Raw genomic sequence first — 18,980 nt, 5'->3', positions numbered from 1 at the left:
AAGCAAAAATTGCAAGAGATATGAATGATACAACAATTTCATTGTAATTTAAAGCTTTATTCTGCTGGCAAGTAAACAGTAAATCAAAAAAAAGTTATGATGTCGTTACAGAAGAGTAAAAAGATAAAAGAAATATAAAACAAAATTAATCTATGTCGAAATTTATAAATTCCGATGACGTATTACATTTAGTGATTTCACTAATTACATTTTCAGTAATAAATAATAAATAGGAAATGCAGATTCATTTTCATAATCGTATTTTTTTAAGTTTTTCTGTTCAGATTTTTTTTCCCCTTGTTTAGTATCACTTGGTATGCTTTAGTTTTTTTTTCTTCTTTTTTTGGGGGTGGGTGGATGGGTGGGTTAAAATTCTGTTTGAGATTACAGATTTCGATTCTGACACCTTCAGTAAATAAAGATAGTCTTCACACTATACAAATTCGAGGACAACCTAACTGGAGTTTTCGTTCTCAAACCTTTAGTGAGCTATTCACTAAATTCTCTTACCAAAATAATGTATAAATAGCTTTTGTCTTCCGTATGCAAATGCTTAAGTGGTAGATGAATATAATCACCTAGCGTAAAGCCCCAGCTCTGATTATTAAAAGCCTAAGATGTTTGAAAACGTTCCACATTTCGCTTCTAGGGGATTATTTAACACTTAGTCTCCTCAATACAAGATTAATGTTTTAAGGGTTATAATCGTTCGTGGAAAAGATTCATGTTAAAATCTGAGCGAAAGGAGACGAGAGAGAGAGAGAGAGAGAGATGACATTATGAAACCAGCTATAACAACTATAGCAGTATAATTATTGCGAGACACCTCCCAAGAATCCAAGGACCAATCACGGAAGGGCACTCTTTACCATACAACCCATCACCTACATTACTTAATTCTGAATCAGCATGTTAAACCATTTACCTCTCACTTATAGTCTTTTTTGTCTAATAATTGCACGTGTTTTCTGCCCGATGTGCCTGTAGGCAAATGAAAACCCAGAGTTATCAAATCGGTAACTTTCCTTCGGTTGTAGAAGTCCATGTAAAGGTTTCTTTGATCACGATGAGAATCGAACTCAACTCTTTTCCACTCGAAGGGCTCGGTATCCTGTTATTCTTCCAACTGCATCAGGAGGCACTGAAAATTACTTTTTCTATGTTGTTTTCTAAAGGCAGATCATGTTATAAATATTTTAATTCCTAGAAAATTAAATTTAAAGCCGTAAGCCATCACAGAAGGAGTCGAATGTGGATGTGAAAAGGTAAGAAATTTCCGTAAAGTTAATATCTTAAGTCGTTTTCTCTGTTTGTATTGTGTGTTGTGCAAGAAGGCACATGCACTATAAAGTAACCAAAAAAGAAATATCCGATTTTTTTTTTTTCATTCCACATTGTAAAAGTGACAACTTTTTTTTTTTTTTGGAGATTGTTGGTAAATTACAAAAACGACGCATTTATTTTTCTTAAAACTTCCATTGCATTAATTTATGTTTCAGTCATTAAATTGCATAGTAAACTTTGTTTGACGTCAGCACTTGTCTAAAATGGGTATGGCCGCGAATGAATTATTTACCCTACACAGAATGATAATTTTGAACATAATTTACTATTTATGCAATGAAATATATTCCCGGTGAGATATTAAAGAATGATTATGCAAAAATATAATTCCTTGATAATTTTGGACAAAAAGAGTAATGACTAAGGTCATATGACAGATTACAGTACGCATTTGAAAGAATGGAATTCCATAAGGTATCGTTCCCACATTTATCTATTTGTTTATTATCTTTGCATGTCTACTTTCCATACGACGTAGCAGTTGTACCATAGTTCTATTTAATAGTCTTTGGAAATGCAGGTGGGAATCGATCATTTAGGTTCCCACCACGCTTTTTTAGATCCCTTATCAAGTTTTTAAAATGTAGTTTATGGCATAGTAAATGCTTTGTTATTGTTGTTTTTTATTTCAACGGAAAACTTAATAGAAGTTATTTTAAATTCAGAGTGTTTTGCTAACACGTGACCGATTATAAATGCATACACCTCTAATGTGATTTAAAACATAGTGACAAATGTCGAACAACAACATACAATAGCAGAGGAAAGTACCAATTTTTAAGTTTTTCTTCTAAGCCTGGCTGAAATATTTCCACCCACAGATGAGTTAAACAAAATGTCTACTCTTCCAATAAGGGAACAATTTCTTGGCCGGAATATTCCCCGGTCTTAAACCAGTAGACTTTTTCAAGTGGAGTTATTTCAAGGAAGTTGTTATCGATGATGCCTTATGTGTTAGAAAGACCAGAGTTCAAATCATGTCTTGAACGTGAAGAACTTTATAAGAGTTTTTTTTCATCTGAAGGTGAGTTCGGAGGCGAAATTCTGGTTTTTCATCCTACCAAAGAGACAAATAAGAGACGACACATCTGATTTTACAGACAGAATACAACAGCCTCTAGCCTACTTGCTTTCGTCATAATTCCAACTAACCATAACGTGCTTGAAAAAGAACTAATTCTCAAAACCATCGTAATATGAATAGGAATTTATTTTGTACGTTCAAAAATATGTTCTTTGAATCCCATCCATGGAAGATTGTCAACTTATTTTGCATTTAGTACCGTGGGTTGACTAAGGTTATATAATCTGTGAACGTTGCATGGTACTTCCAATCAACTTCCGATCACCGATAAACAAGATAGATAGCGAAATTTGCTTACCACATAAATACTCTCACAAATATGCATACAATAGTGAGATTCAAACCATAATCTGTTGCTAGAAAATAAAAGTGTTATCCACTACTCCAACAAGGCGTACATATGAAATTATTGTAACATTGGAATAAAAAAAAACAACAACTCGGTGGTTGTGCTAATGATTATGAATATATAAAGAAATTATGGATACTTTAATATCATAAGAGAATAAATAAACATATTTAAGTTAAAATGATGAATTTAAGAACATTAAAAATGACAAACAAAATTATAAATCATTTTATGAAATAAAAATGATCAAGTTCATACTCCTTTGTATACTTAAAAAGAATATATCTTACGGGGAAAAAGTTGTTGTTTTTTATTTACTTGAAAGCTAAATATATTCAGTAAATAATAGCGTTTATTTATATGGATTTTGAAGTTATTCTTCGTGAATAAAATATTGTCGATTGATAGAATAAAATTGCAATTGTTAATGTCCGTGCTCATATGATCATTTTACCCTTTAGATTTAATTTTGGATTTAATTTAGAGTTACATAAACTCTATCAATCAATATCTATTAATAACTGCAATATTTTTACGACAATTAGGGATATCTCATGGGGGAAAAAAAAAACTCTAAAGAGATTCCTTCTGCTTTTCGTAAGACTATTTACTTCCAGACCATTTTCTACGTAAATCTCATATATTTTGTTACCCTTTTAAAAACATCCCATTACGAAATCAATCTGAACACCACTAATTTGAATGCATTTAATACTTAGCTGAGTACGAACTTTATACAAACAGAAATAAGATTAATAAAATGATTAATGTCAGAACTTAAAACTAAGTGCAGTGTAACACATTTGCGAGCGACTGCTTACTAATTATTAAATCGAACTAGAGAATTAATCTAAGGAGAGACAGTATTAAATTAATGTCTATTATCTTATTATTATTTCTAAACAAAATAAGCCTATTAAAATTTAACAAGTTTACAAAATTATGATACCGACTACAATTGCGATAATAATCCATTTAATTTAAAAATAAAGGAGTTGGCTAAAAGCAACATTTAAACCAGTGTTTAGCATTAATAATGTCTGAAATGCAGCAAATACCTTCTCATTTTCCCTTAATTCTTTTGAAGAAACAAACAACCGAGAATTATGTTTTATTTTTTCCTTAGAAAGTATTCTTAAGATAGCGAACAACGGTGAACTACAACGAAGACGGAATCTAGAATAAGCCATTAACTTAACAATGCAAGCTTTAGGAGTTCAACGTCAATTCACCAGCAGTACCTGCACCGTGACACGCAGACGTTGGCGCTGTGCCAAAATTATAGAGCCCAGAGGTTTCCATATATCTCAGACTCTTGATGGTATTTGCATTAAGGCCCGGTTAAGTAAAATTCATGTTTCACGTTCGGAATTTTATTTTTAGCTCGCTGAAAATGGATTTAGAATATTACGTAACTAATTAAGTTTTACGAGTGACTTCATAATTTGAAAGTTCTTCAGATTTTTAAAGAGATTAACTGCAGATTTTCAACCATGTTTGCAAATAGTATGCATAGGATGCTTCAATATTCTCTGGATTTTATTAGTTCAGCTAAGAGACCGATTTAGTTGATTCTTTCTTTCTTTTTTTTTTAATATTTGAGGTTGGTTTTAAATTATTTTACGTAAGAGCATCAAAAGAAAATGCTATTAAGGAGAACGTTTTCGCATCTCCTTAATCTATTTTCGAAAATCTCTCTCACTCTCTCTCTCTCTCTGTCAATACTAAAACTCTGTTTATTAAATATATAAATATTATCTATCGATTTCCTGAACTTGCACAGTTATGCTCGTGAAAACCAGTGACGATTGCAGAATATCGCAAGGAAATGTATAACAGAACAACCATTTTGCTTTTAGCAATAAAATAAATAAAAAATACGAATAACATTGGAATGTAATTATTCTCACTTTTAATATTCTGAGATTTTTAGGAGTTTTAAACAGACAGCCAAGAAAGTCACACAACCCATCAACTTGAACTGAAATCCAAATAAGTGTCTCTAGATCATTAACAGTTAAAGTATAACCAGAAGGTTGCATGAAATTAAGGCTCTTCAACCTTCGAGTAGGTCTCCAAGCACAGCGTAGCGCAGTTGTAAAAACGACCAGGCGATGTGTCCTTCAATGGGAAAAAAAAAATTGACGACAGGAATCTTTATATGAGATGGAAGAGATTACAGTCTCACCATTTTATATTTTTATGCACATTATGGATCTCGGTCATCCTCCTGAATGGAGATGACACTTGACAGGAGGGCCACCTTAGATTAGCGTTGCTCACATCTTCTTGAATGCTAATAATAGCAAGTTCCTTTCTAATATCTTCATTTTTGATATGATTCTTCCATTGATGCTATCTGTTCACTCCACTTATTTGTCTCAGAACTTTCATATCTGTCGTCTCCAATCTTTGATCAAATGCTTTATTTCTAACCCACTCACAGATCCATAAATTAAAATTGGTTTGAACACTGTCTTACACATCTTTCGGCTAATAGCTTTCTTATTCCATGTAAATTTATTCAACTTACTCCACAACATACTAGCTTACTCTGTTGTCTATTTTCATATTTAATTGGCCATCTTCACTAAACATTGTGTCTAACTAACAAATATTTTACTTGTTCTATAGGTTTCATATTGAGAATGAGATGATGTTTTCCATATTTCTGTCTATTGTCATGAGTTTTGTATTTTGAATGCTAATTTTCATGCCAAATGTGATATAATAGTTATTCAATTCAGTTAAGGAATCCTGAAGACATGGAATAGATTTATTTGACATTATGATGCCATCTATCTAAAAGTAAAGGGGTAAGTTTAATATCTTCAATAGCTATATCAGGTTTAATATCAAATTTCATCATAATATGATCCACGTAGATTATCAGTAAGAGTGCGCAATACATCTGATTTTACATCAAATTCTTTCCGTGTCTCCTTCAATTCTAAATGCAGACATAATTTAAATATAGACTATACACTGTTTTGTATAATATCCCATTTACTATAACTATAGCGTTTTGAAAGTTTTTCTTCTTGATATATTCTCATGATTTGTCAACTATTTGTCTTAAAGGCGAAAAGGTAATGAAATGCTTTTAACGAGACTTGCCCATAACTAAACCGGGTTCGCATATACTTATAATTTTATTAATATCTTAATATTCCCACACGACTCTCCTTAATATCAGACTAAAATATTTTCCGCTAAACATTGCCAGACTTAGAAATCTGTAGTGTCATATTTTCAATTTTCGTTCTGAGTACTCGGTTTAAAACTTTATTTACTCTTATATATTTCTGTTCAGTTCATTTCAGGTATTAAAATTCAAACGAAGTAAGAAGAATGATCTAGAGTACTTCATGTTCTGCAGATCAGCCTTCTTACTTCGTTTATCAATAACACCTCACCAGCAATATCTTCCAAAGGATCAACGAAAGTTATAATTTTTCTTTTTATTGTCAAGAAATATATATATATATATATATATATATATATATATATATATATATATATATATATATATATATATTTTTTTTAATAGTGCTTTAAGATCTCTCAGAATCTCTGCCTTTACCAAGCAGGTTCATCAATTCGGAGAGATGGGAGACACAATCATTTTTAACGATATTAGCAACTACAAGTAAAAGTTTCTTGAATACCTCTATTTATTACTGGCATTTAATCTATGTAGTAACTTTATTCATTTAATTCCCTTAAGTGTTTCCTTACTTCTTCATGATTTCACGTGGAGAAATTGTATCTTATATCTTCCCTTTCTCCACAGCTCAATAAAATCGACCGTAAAAACTCATATTATTTCAGCTACAATATACAGGGTGTTCGGGATAAATTTGACAGTTTCGTAAGGAAAAAGAAAATCTTCTTTGTATCTATTAAATTTAATGAATTGACAAAAAAACATTACAGGCAGAGTTAATTACAATACTATCAACAAGATTTACTCAAAATAACCACCATTAGCATCGATCACAGCTTCAATTCTGCTTCGGAACCTCGAACAAGCTGATGCTACAGTCTCCCTGGGAAGGGCCGCAAAAACTGTTTTAATTTTATCCATTAACTGGGCTATTGTATTACTGGAAGTGCGATTGGTGTCTTTTTCAACTGCGCCCCATACAAAATAATCCATGGGGTTAAGGTCTGGGGAGTTTGGAGGCCAAACATTTGGACTGGTGAAGTCGTAGAAATTTTCAGACAACCATTTTTGACTTTTCCCAGAGGTGTGGCAAGGGGCCGAATCCTGCTGCCATACATACGGCCTACCATTGGCTACCCTTGTTATCCAGGGCTTGACTACAGTTAGCAACTCCACGAACAAAGCCCGAATTCCAATGCCAGGGTTCTTCAACACCTGTTCCTGCAGATTTGCGAGGAATTCTGCTGTACGAACGCAATCAGATCGTCTGCTAGGGATCTTTCTTCTTGCTACATCCTCGTAGTCACCATTGCAAGTCTCTAGTTCATGCCTGATTGTTTTTACTGTATTCAGGGAGCATTGGGCAGCAGTCGTAATATCCTTATTTTGATGGCGGGCACGAATCATCATGATACAAGTTATTCTCTTCCATGATTCAGGTGGGTTCCAGCTATCCATCCTTTCTGACATCTTGTATATGAATGAAGAAGGGTCCAAACTTTTAAATGAAGAGAAGTGTGTGTTAATACATGTAACTTACGGAAAAATATAATTAATTATAAATATGTCAAATTTATCCCGAACACCCTGTATATCCGTTAGGATTCAGGACTATGAAATGGCGTCACGACTGCCATTTCACGTTTCTCTAGTAGCCTTGAGCTCAGTATCAGCGATGGCTGAATTGTGGAGGACGAGTGACTACCGATCTTTATATATATATATATATATATATATATATATACAAAGTTTATATATACCAAGAATTTTATTTGGTTTAACAACTTCTGTTATTAAATCTTCAATATGTTAAACTAACATATGAATAAGTCTTTGTTCCTTGTTTAAGTATGGATACGTTTTATGAACACAATACTTATCCATACTTACCTCAGCACTTTTTTGTTTTGTTTATGTATTTGATTATTTGAGCGACTTCGGCAGAAACCTCGTGAATGGCACCGGAGAGTTCTCATAACGTGGTGTGGTTCTTTCAACGTAGGGTGCACATCAAAATCTAGAGGACTCACTTTATAACTGTATGGAGGTAGTAGAGCAAGGAAGTACTTGCCTTCCTAATATTTTCATAAGATCAGATACTTCACGAGAAATAAGTGATCTCTCATAGTCATGGTATGATAGTGCGATATCCGACCGACTTGAGCTTCTTCCTTCGTTTAGGAGTCTTATTTCGCAGAATAAGAACAACAGAAACAGAAATATTGCCCATGAATGATATGGTGTAGTCGAGGACTTTGCCACTGTGAACTTTCTGAAAAGATCTAGATTCAAATCTATGTGGGATGGGATGAACCTTTATTAGGACTTTCAAGTGGATTAGCTGGTCTCATCGGAGAAGGTTTTTTTCCTACAGGAAAATCGGGATTTTTTCTTTCTCAAAATGGAAATCAGTTGAAGAACATTGATCCACAGATTACGCAATTAACAGACGTAATACACTGAACTCATACTCTTGGCTCAGTAAAGCATGAGAACTTTGTTTAGGCATCACGCATAAACGTTTTTTTCTGAACAAAGTCATAGAGGGAAAAAGGCTTCTGTCTGTGAAAGACACGGTACTGTCTATACCTTTAAGATACAGAATCTGCCAGAAGATGACGAAGCAAGTAAATGTTTATTAAACTCGTATTGCAGAACCTTATCTCTTCAAATCAAATTAACTGCTCCGTTCCTTCTGCATCTAAAATGAACATCACAAGCAGCTATCATTGACCATTTACATCATTACCTATTAAAAATAATTCAGCAGAATTCTGAAAACAAACAAGGGTGCAATTTAGTCCCACTTCAAATACCCCTTACTATTTCTGTCCTATGGAAACCAAAATCAGCTTTTCTCTGTAACTAAAATCTACAACTGTTCTAGAAGAATATATAGTTCAAATTCCTGAGTATCTAAACGTTACCTATTCACGAAACATCGTTTATTTTATACCAATAACAATCACCAATTGGCATTTCCAGAGTTGGTTAGAAATATGTTTATTTTTATTTTAATCAAAGTTCTAATTCATTAGAAGATATTAAGATAGGGAATGTGATATACGAACATTATTCTGAACTGCTGCGGTCAAGGTTACCCGTGAAATTCAGTTTCATCTAAAATAACTCTCAGGAGGATATCAACAAACCGCACATCTCTTTTGTCAATCTTCGTTTGCTGGTACAGCCGTACACGTAAAGAGAGACAATATTCTCAACCGAGCAGAGAAGCGATATCATATAGTTGCAGAGCGTCTTTTTCACTATGGGTTCTACGAATGGAGGATTGGAGCGAATGTGCTAGAGAACATTACTCTAATACCTGGTATTGAAGTGTACATTCGCAGATTTCAGAAGTTTGTCTTCTGAAACTTCTGGTCGAACCTACACGAACACTTCGACCCGTTATCTGTCTTCTTCTTCTCCTTCTTCTTCTTCTCTCTCTCTCTCTCGCTCTTTTTTGTGGGAGGGGATCCTACTAAAACGAAAACGATCAAAAAGCAATTTTTAAAGAGCACTTGATCTCAATTGCCTATTTTTATCTTTTATCTTTTTAAAAGTCAAGGAAAAAATAAATATAAAAGTAGTACTCAACAAATTCCATCTATATTCAATCCTTACCATCCCTGGCTGTGAGCGAAAACTCTTATTACATATTATAGTGCAGAATCTGCATCACGATATTATTTATTTCACAGTTAAAAGAGTTTTGTCATTTCCTCTAAAAATTGCCTTCTACAATGTGGGAAATCTTTATTAAGGTCTTCAAATGAAGATAAGTTTGTGCACAAATATAGTTCTTCAAAATCGTATTTTTTCTTCACAAATCTATTGTTGATATTACTCATCCTGAAACTAATAAATATATCATTTGGATAGGATGATTTGATTTTGATTTGCATTTCTCTGTTTCCTCCATTCGAACTTCTTCATTCACGTGAACCTAATTCTTACTTTTTCTTGTTGATTATGGAAATTTAGATTTAATAAAATATAGCGACTGTCACAATCTAGCCAGCTTGAAACCTCTCAGCGATTACTTGTAAGAAATAAGCGCAATAAAGTAGATCGCGATTTATTCTTTCCTATTTTTCACAATTTTGAAATACCTATTATAAACGCGTAGTTTATATTAAATCAGTAATCAATATTATTATAAATGTAAAAATAAAAGTAAATAACAAACGTAAAAATAAATGTAAAAAAAAATTATAAAAATGGCAGCTAACTTAAAAGAAATGAAAAGATCTCAGTGTGTATGTAATAGTTTTGCAACATTCTTTTGTGATACTGTCCGACCACAGATGCGAGACCCTCTGCTGGCAATGTGCCAAGAAGAGTCAATTCATGTTGAAGGGGGAGAAAGGAATAAGGCGATGTACGAATTCGTTACCGACACACGAAATCACATGCTTTATATGTAAAAATTTCCAGCTATTGTACAAGAAAAATAGTTACCACTTTAAAAACTAAATTTTCATAAAAGAAAAGCTAATTTTCCGACGTATAATAATAAACACTCATCCCACGAAACGCATTGATTATCCTATTATCGGAATGGATTCACCTTCTTCTGCAATGCGCAGACGTGTCGCATCTGTGGTAGCACAATAGTTGCCATAACAGTATCAAATTTTTATCCACAATGTTCAGTTCGAGTGCTTCTGTTTAGTGAAGCTGATTTTCATTACAAAGTGATTTGTTTTCTGTTTTGCTTTTGAATATCCACCTAAGTTTTAATCAGCGTTTGATGATTGGTATAAAAAAACCAAATATTTGATTTTGGACGCATTCCCAGAATGCATTCCACGCATAAAGAATGACTATACTGTATATATATTAAATTTGAAACAGTGTATCATTATAGAATGGGAATATAAGATAACAAAGTGTCTGTAATGTTATACATTATAACATTACGGACACTTTGTTATCCAACCACCCACCCACCCACCCACCCACCCACTTACACACACAGACACACATACATACACGAACACACAACGAAGGTCTTCACAGATCCTTGGTTTTCACAAGTTTTAATACAAGTTTCCTCCGCTTACTTGGGATTATCAGATGTATCAAATGTTATTATTAAATTATTGTAGTAAGTCCAAACAAGAAGAATCATCTACAAACAACACTACTAGTACATTTCAGATGGGATAATACGGATAATAAAATCCAAATAAATAATTTTTTTTTTATTTATTTAAAAAGAAATAAAGTTTTACTGCATCTACCATATCTTTGTAGTACAAAGTATATCACAGTACATCGTGCAGTTCAAGTTTTTTTTTATTGATATGCAATATTCGAGAAAAAAATGGGAGTTTCCACATAATTTGTATAATACTGTGAATCCTTTCGGTTTTGATATATGCATGATAACGTTATTGTTATTGTTACTGCAACTTCCATTTTTTAAAAAAAATGGTGGGCTATGTGAATAAGCCCTTGCTTATATTCAATAGTGCTATGTTATCTTACTGCAGGATTTCGATCTGCTATTCAATACAGCATCACATTTCTTTTTTTGTCTTCTCATTTGTGTTCAACCGTTAGTTAAGTGAAATTTTTTGTTGTATTGAGAGTGCTTAATCGTATTTTTTAATTTTTCTAAGGCTACGAAAGGCAAAAACTTTTCAATACATCATAAAAGGAAAAAAAGTAAGTCCTCAAACCATTTTATAAAAGGCAAAAATTTATCACTGTCATGAAGAGAATGGAAAAAAAAGATGATATGGGAAAATGACTACTTTTTCTAATTACTTTTTTTTGTAATAATCCCAAAACAAATGTTCATTTTTTATTTCTGTGTTAACTGTTTCAATGCCAAACATTTTTTTATTTCCGTGTTAACTGTTTCAATAACAAAAAAAAAAAAGATATTTCGAAAGTCACTTTAAATGTAACATAAAAACTGTGAAATTAATTATCCATGCAATAGTGAACTTCCCAAGAGTGAAAGTGAGGAACTTAAGAGCCTTTCGACTCAACAGCCAATTTTTGTTTAAGCAAACAGTTACGGTGATGGAATCAACATTATACATTTGTAAGGAATTTTACACTTTCGTAAACTAAGAATTTGGTTGACTAATGGGATCATTTCTAAAAAGAAATGTATTAAGATGACAAATTTTACTTTATGATTTTCAAAATAATACTAAAATCATTAAATATACACTGCTTGGAAAGAAGTGAATGGATACTATGGTGTCTGTTGACTTCTTTCCGTGACTGTTGTGAGGAGGACGTCCCTTGATCTCATCAGACCTCCAGTTCATCTCATATATGTTCAATAGGATTCAGATCAGGGCTCTGTGGAGGACAGTGAAGTGTGGTGACGATCGTGTCCACAAACCACGAAATTACAGCAGCCTTATGATATGGCACATTGTCTTCCTGAAAGAAACAATGGTCAGTTCCATAGAAAAAGTAGGAATACCTCTCGGAGTTCAACGTTAATGGCGCCATAAACAGAGGTCCGATGCTAAACTAGGAAAAACAGGACCATACCATTATACTGCCATCTCCGAATTTAATAGTTGGGGTTACGCACTCTGATAAGAGACATCCGCCGCACTAACACCCGTCTATCTGCTCGGTAGAGGGTGTAGCGTTATTCGTCTCTCCTAACACAGCATTCCATCACTCCATATACCACTGTACACGCTCTGTGTACCACGGAAGACGATGCTGCATGTTAGTTCGGGTCTTGTGGGGATTGCATATTACAGTTCTACCATGGCAACCCATGTTGTGAGGCGGTTCTGAATGTTTTTGTACAAATTGTAAAAATGGAAATGTTCCATTCGTGCTCTGAACTCTGCATTCAACGTGTCAAGCGACGAATGGCGATTTTTACATATTATCCTTCGTAGTAGCCTGCGGCCACTTTCGGTGAGTGTGGTGGGTTGTCGACTGCTGGTAGCACTTGCAATGGACTTCCCCTGCTCCCATCTCAGTATAGTATCGCTTATTGCTGAGCTGGGATGGCCTATTTGACAACAGTTTGTGGCCTGCAACATGGCATTCTATCACAACGCCTCTTTCAAACTATGTCATTCCCTTCTCGTAGCCATTTCACGCGGACACAGTTGGCTTGGAAGCACCATATTCCTCCAATTTATGACCACAAACACATGGATCGTTACATGGCACGATGCACCTTGCTCATGGAGATGTCCGTTGACTTCTTTCCAAGAGTGCATGTTTGTACGACTTTAAATTAGCCAAAAAAATGGAAATGAGTGGTGTAATTAAACAACATTTTTATTGCAATCATATTAGTACCATGAGTTATCCAAGGATTGCAAAAGCAGAAACCCTGTTTTAGGGAAAAAAATCATGGTGCGTACTCGTCACACCACTGATGATAAACATAGCGATAGTGCCATATGGGTTGATGAATATCATTTACCGCCCAAGATATTTCATCCGAGGGCTACAAATATTCCAGATATTCATGTATATACAAAATTTTCGATAAGCAGCAAATCTTAGTACATTTGCATGCTGTTCAAATATTTTGTCCAATAAAGAACTGCCGATAATTATTCCACTAGAAGACAGATGGAGATGTAGAAAATAAGATGATTTACGGGATTTTCTTAGTTAACTCTGATTTATCCGACAACAAATCCTCTGTTGTGGTCAAATACTAAACTGCCTAAACTAGGTTTAGGCAAGACTTTTTCAAATGCAGTTTCTCAAATTACAAATAGAAGAGCATTAATCATATAGAACATGTTATATTATTATTATTATTATTATTATTATTATTATTATTATTATTATTATTATTATTATTATTATTATTATCATCATCAAGAGGCTCTATAGAATAATTTCTGTAAGGTTTATGGAATCCGATATATGAAATAAATCTTTACTCTGCCTGAGGACTGATATATTTTAATGTAAATCCCACCCAATTTTAGTAACGTGGGTTGGGTAAGTGTTAGATAATCAGGTTCCTCTGCTCCAGGGTTTTAACGTGGTGCCCAATAAGCTGCCTGTGGTGGTGATGGTGGTGGTAGTGGTCTCACATGTCGAATAAAAAATCATATACCACCACAAACACGTGGCTCGTTACATGCACGATGCACCTTGCTCATGGAGATGTCCGTTGACTTCGTTCCAAGGGTGCATGTTTGTACGATGTCAAATAAGCCAAAAAAAATGGAAATGAGTGGTGTATTTAAGATATTCACGAATAAAAAATATTCACGAATATCCGCGCTCACTGTGGGATTCGCATCTACAACTTATTGGTTCGAGAATGGTGGTATCCACTCGGTGAACCAGCACGGCATTTCTAGTTGGATGGGAAACTACAAGTAACTTGAAGATCTCATTTTTATATTTAGCTCGTATTTTTTTAAATTGATCTTACAACCAAGTGTGGATTCATACACTGAGGTAAAATATAAGGCAATTATAAATTGGCCTTAGATATCATAACGTTCAACTGTTTTCAAAAATTAGACGCTTCACGATTTTAAAATTTTCGAATGCTTGACTTCATTTATAAGTTTTCCCATTCAGCTTCCCACACGGAAAATATCGAAGAGAACTGCAAATTTTCAACTTTATTTAAATGAAAGTTCATGAGGAAGAAATTCCGCTTCACAACATTTAAGTGAAATAATCAAGAGCACTGGAAAATATTTTTCTGAGAGAAATTTATTTATTTGAGCGATATTTATATGAAAATAATTATTCTAATTTGCGAAACTATGCTGAAAAATTATGTGCATATTTCGGTTCTAACTATTTGTGAGTCAGCATTTTCACTTATGAAAATTATTAAATCAAAGTAGCCGTTAACTCTGACCAACTCCACTCAAGTAAAAGACTGAATCAGCACTTACATGCCGTACAGCATTGGTTTCCAAACTGTAGTTCGAAGATCACCCAAGGCAATGCTGGAGATCAGCGATGGTTTTGAATGTTGGCCGCTTATATCAAGTTAATATCCATTTCAAGGTCAATTTTCTTTCTTATACTTTTCTTCTCAGCTGATATTTTCTGGCATTTTCCGTGTATGTTTATAAATTAAGGACACTTAGATTGATCAGTCACTTATATTTTCACTTTCTCCGCAGATGTTTAGTTTATTCCACTGTGCTTTTCCATTGCTATAACCAAACATATAGTTCCTTTGAATTACCATCTATAATTTTACCATTTTTTCTAAACAAACTGATTCATATTTGGCAGCTAGCCAGCTATTGTTGTATATTTTTCTTGTTGAACTAGAAAAGATTTTTTAATCTTAATTCATTCCTGATACTTCTGCTCACTGAAAGAACCTTTTCTGCAACATATTTTCTAAGAATATTACAATTTTTAGGTATTCATGTACAGCATTGGTCAATTCTCGGATTCTACATGAATCCATTTATGATATAAAATGTTATATAATGGGAGTAATTCCCATAAATAATAATAAATAAAAATGCTTATATCATGGTTACTTAATGTGTTCTGCGCACACTTTGTTTTCAGTATAAAATAATTTCTTATGATTTTGTGTGACTGCGTGCTACCGTTGGCATGAGTTGAATGTGTGCGACAACTAATTTTAGAGCGCCAGTACTGGATTACTGCGCTATGGGAATCAGGCAAATTGTAGCTTAGATTGTTGTTCAAGTGTTGCTATTACTATTCTACTTCTTTTTATTAAGTTGGAAAGTCCATGTTTTTTACCTTGTTATTTTTATAAGTCTTATGTTTTTTCTTTCTCACCTGAAGAAGTCGGAGCACCGATGAAACTAGTCGTGATTTATTAAAGGTTTTTGTTATACTTTCTCGGATTCTAGTCAGTTAAATTAATTAATTAACACATACTTTCTTAATTTTCTTATAAAAGCGGTATCATAAATAGAGGTCAAGAACTGAAAAATTTAAGATTTTCCAGTTCTACAAGTCTTTATCTTTCCAAGTACAGTGGATAATAATAGTGTCCTTTGGATGAAAAGACGGTGGTTCCAATTCCATTCAGGACTATGATAAGACATTTGTAACTGAAATTCAGCAAATCCGTTTTTAATTCGACGTTTTTTTTTTCCTCTCTTGTAAACAGACAAACCGGCCAGAGAACACGCAAGCTGACGAACATAATAGGCAGTGACGAACATAATTAAGCGTGTTATACTTAGAATAACACGTTAAAGAAATAATGAAGAGGATAATAAATCTGGTAAGTTTTTATTCGTTTAACAGCACAGTTAAAGAATCTTTATCCTGCTTCAAATGCATGCATTATCTTGGGTGATTAGTTTGATAATCATCCAAGATAATGAATGAATATTATGCTCTCTCTCTCTCTCTCTCTCTCTCTCTCTCTCTCTCTACCTTTACCAATACTTTAATAAATGGCTGTATATCGCTATATCATATTAAATAAGCACATGATATTTTACTTTTGAGATATTATTTCTAAAAATTCTACTCATCAGAAAAAATATTTATTTTCTTTCTTATGCCAGTCTTGTTACAAAACTGAATATTATTCCTCAGCAAGTAAAGTCTTAAATGGAAGTATTCAGTTTACAGGAGCAGATGCTGATAGAAGGAAAAAAAACTATGGAGAAGGGTTAAATTTCACGGGAGCAGCGCAACAACTTAAATTTTTAGTGTTCGGCGACACTTTGCCGCACACATAGACAGAACAGACACGTCTCACCATGCACACATGTTACAGGGATCCTCTTCGACCATCGAAGGCTGTGAAACGAATGAAAAAATTCCACGCTAACAGTTACTGCGTTCCTCACTTTACAAAAAAACCTTTTCACTATGCCTTTGAAGAGAAAGATGGGCGCGCTTGTAGCTGGGATGCATCGCTATTACCCGATCTGATACTGCTTTGAATGGAAGCAGTATCAGATAGAGGTCAGCGAAGAATCTTACGATTCGGCCAAACACGTTTTTCTATCCAGATAATAAGAAGAAAGAATGCGTGTGGAATACAACAAATGAAAGTCACAGTGAACCGTATAACTCTTTTATTTCAGGAACAAAAAAAAAAATAATGAAGAGGAAAAAACACGCGTTAAAAAAAAAAAAACCAGCTATTTAATATGGATTCAACTACTGTCTTCTGCACAGCAAAATGGGCAGCAGTAAAATATTTTGAATTCGATATTTTGCCAAAGATGAAGAATCGTATTGATAATTACCAAAGTATATATTTTATCCGGTAATTGATGTTTAATTGCAAAAGGCAAAGAACATAATCTCACCTTTTCAACCTCAACTGTTCCTCGCAATTTGACAACTCCGTTGTTCAGTGATTGATAGTTTTAATTTCCACACTTGAAGAATAAATCCCTTTCATACAACGGAAAATTAATGATTGATTTGAAATTATAAGTTATAAAAGGATTATTTAAGAATTCGTGAGTAAGCTATCGATATCCAGCATTATAAAGCCAAATTCAGTAAGCTTTCTAGGAACTTTTTCTTAAGTTTTAGACTTTTTGATGGCCACATAATTTACGGAAGAATAGTCAAAGATGTAGGAGAAATCAAGTAATATTATTTTAGTAACAGCTGTGCGTTTTCATTTTTCATTTTTTTATGCAATTTTTATAGTCTTAAATTATGTGTTTGCTGAAATTTCAAAGCTTTATACACAATCTTTAGCAGACTGATATTTTAGGAAAAATAGTTATGAAATAAGGCAAAATATTTTTGCTTGTTTCTTTCTATAGTATGACATTACAATACAAATTGAATAATATTTCAAATAATATCTCTCTAAATATCTGTTAAAGTTCTGTTGACTGTTATACAGTTTACCTTTATATTTTTTTATTTCTACATAAAATAATAATGTAACTTTTATTTTACTTTAAATAAAATGCTGTTATTTTAAATAATTTAAATCTTTTTCTACTATTCTAAATATAAAATATACACCTTTAAATTTTACATGTAATATTTAAATATATTATGGTATATTCTAGCCAAAACGTAGTCAATTCCATAATACCACCGTACAGGTACTAGTTGAATACATCGACATTGGATACAATTGGCATCAATGCGCTGCGGCTGTTTTCATTGACATAGCCAGTGCATTTGACATTTGATAAAATTTGGCATTTTGCATTACTGCATAAACTCATTTCAACTTGAATACCATTGGAAATTTGGAAATGGATCACCTAATTAAATCATACCTTTTTGACAGGCGTTTGCAAATCAAGATCAACGGTATAGTATCAACACAGAAACATATCTTGGCTGGAGTCCCACAAGGATCCTCACTAGCTCGAATTCTGTTTTTCATATACTTGTCTGATATCCCGCATAATCCATTGTCATCCATCTTGGCCCTCTACGCGGATGATACAGCAATATTAGCCAGATCTCTAGAACCACATCTTGCTATCAAAAAATGCAAGAAAACCTACTACACATTGAAAAATGATTCTCCAAATGGAGACTGCAAGTAAATCCCCCAGAAGAGCATAGACATGCTATTCACCAGAAGACTGATGCTTCCTAAAGGGGACATCTTCCTGTTTAAAACAAAAATCCCGTGGCAAACAGAAGTCAAATACCTTGCTGTACTACTGGACAGAAGGCTAACTTTCAGCTGCCATACCAAGGCTCTCTGTGCAAAGGCGTCAAAAGCCATTGCTCAACTCTATCATCTAATCAACAGGAACAGTAAACTAAACACCAGAATCAAACTACTTATCTACAAACTGATGGTTCGTCCTATACTCACTTACGCTTCTCCGGCTTGGAGCCATACTGCTGACATTAATATTCTCAAATTACAAATGCAAAACAAATGTCCACCTATGGTCCTAAACGCTCCATGGTTCGTCAGAAATGTGCAACTCCATCGGGACACAGATGTCCCCTATATTTACACTTTCCTGCAAACTATAGCAACAAAGTTCTTTTCAAATGCATCTGTACACCCGAACAAACTGGTTCAAATAGCTGCAAATTACGAAGTAACGGATTACTTCAAACATAAAAGACCAAAAGCCATCTTAAACTCCAAT

General features: G+C 33.6%; 1 protein-coding gene and 1 long non-coding RNA gene across 4 annotated transcripts in view; one reads left to right on the top strand and one right to left on the bottom strand.

The window, feature by feature from the left end:
* The window catches only part of LOC150109190 (uncharacterized), a 129,866-nt gene extending 113,748 nt beyond the window's left edge, over window positions 1-16,118 (top strand). For both annotated transcript variants that reach the window (XR_016550227.1, XR_016550228.1), the window contains exon 4: window positions 16,037-16,118. This is a non-coding gene — a long non-coding RNA (uncharacterized LOC150109190). The remainder of the gene's footprint in view (window positions 1-16,036) is intronic.
* The window catches only part of LOC150109189 (potassium voltage-gated channel protein Shal-like), a 288,406-nt gene that overhangs the window by 176,023 nt on the left and 93,403 nt on the right, over window positions 1-18,980 (bottom strand). The window lies entirely within an intron of this gene.

The sequence above is a fragment of the Typopeltis vanoorti genome, chromosome 2, assembly GCF_054136105.1.
Source record: "Typopeltis vanoorti isolate ZY-2024b chromosome 2, IOZ_Tvanoo_1.0, whole genome shotgun sequence".
NCBI lineage: Eukaryota > Metazoa > Arthropoda > Arachnida > Uropygi > Thelyphonidae > Typopeltis > Typopeltis vanoorti.
The sequence above is the reverse complement of the archived record's forward strand: the minus strand, read 5'-3'. Positions and strand labels throughout refer to the sequence as shown.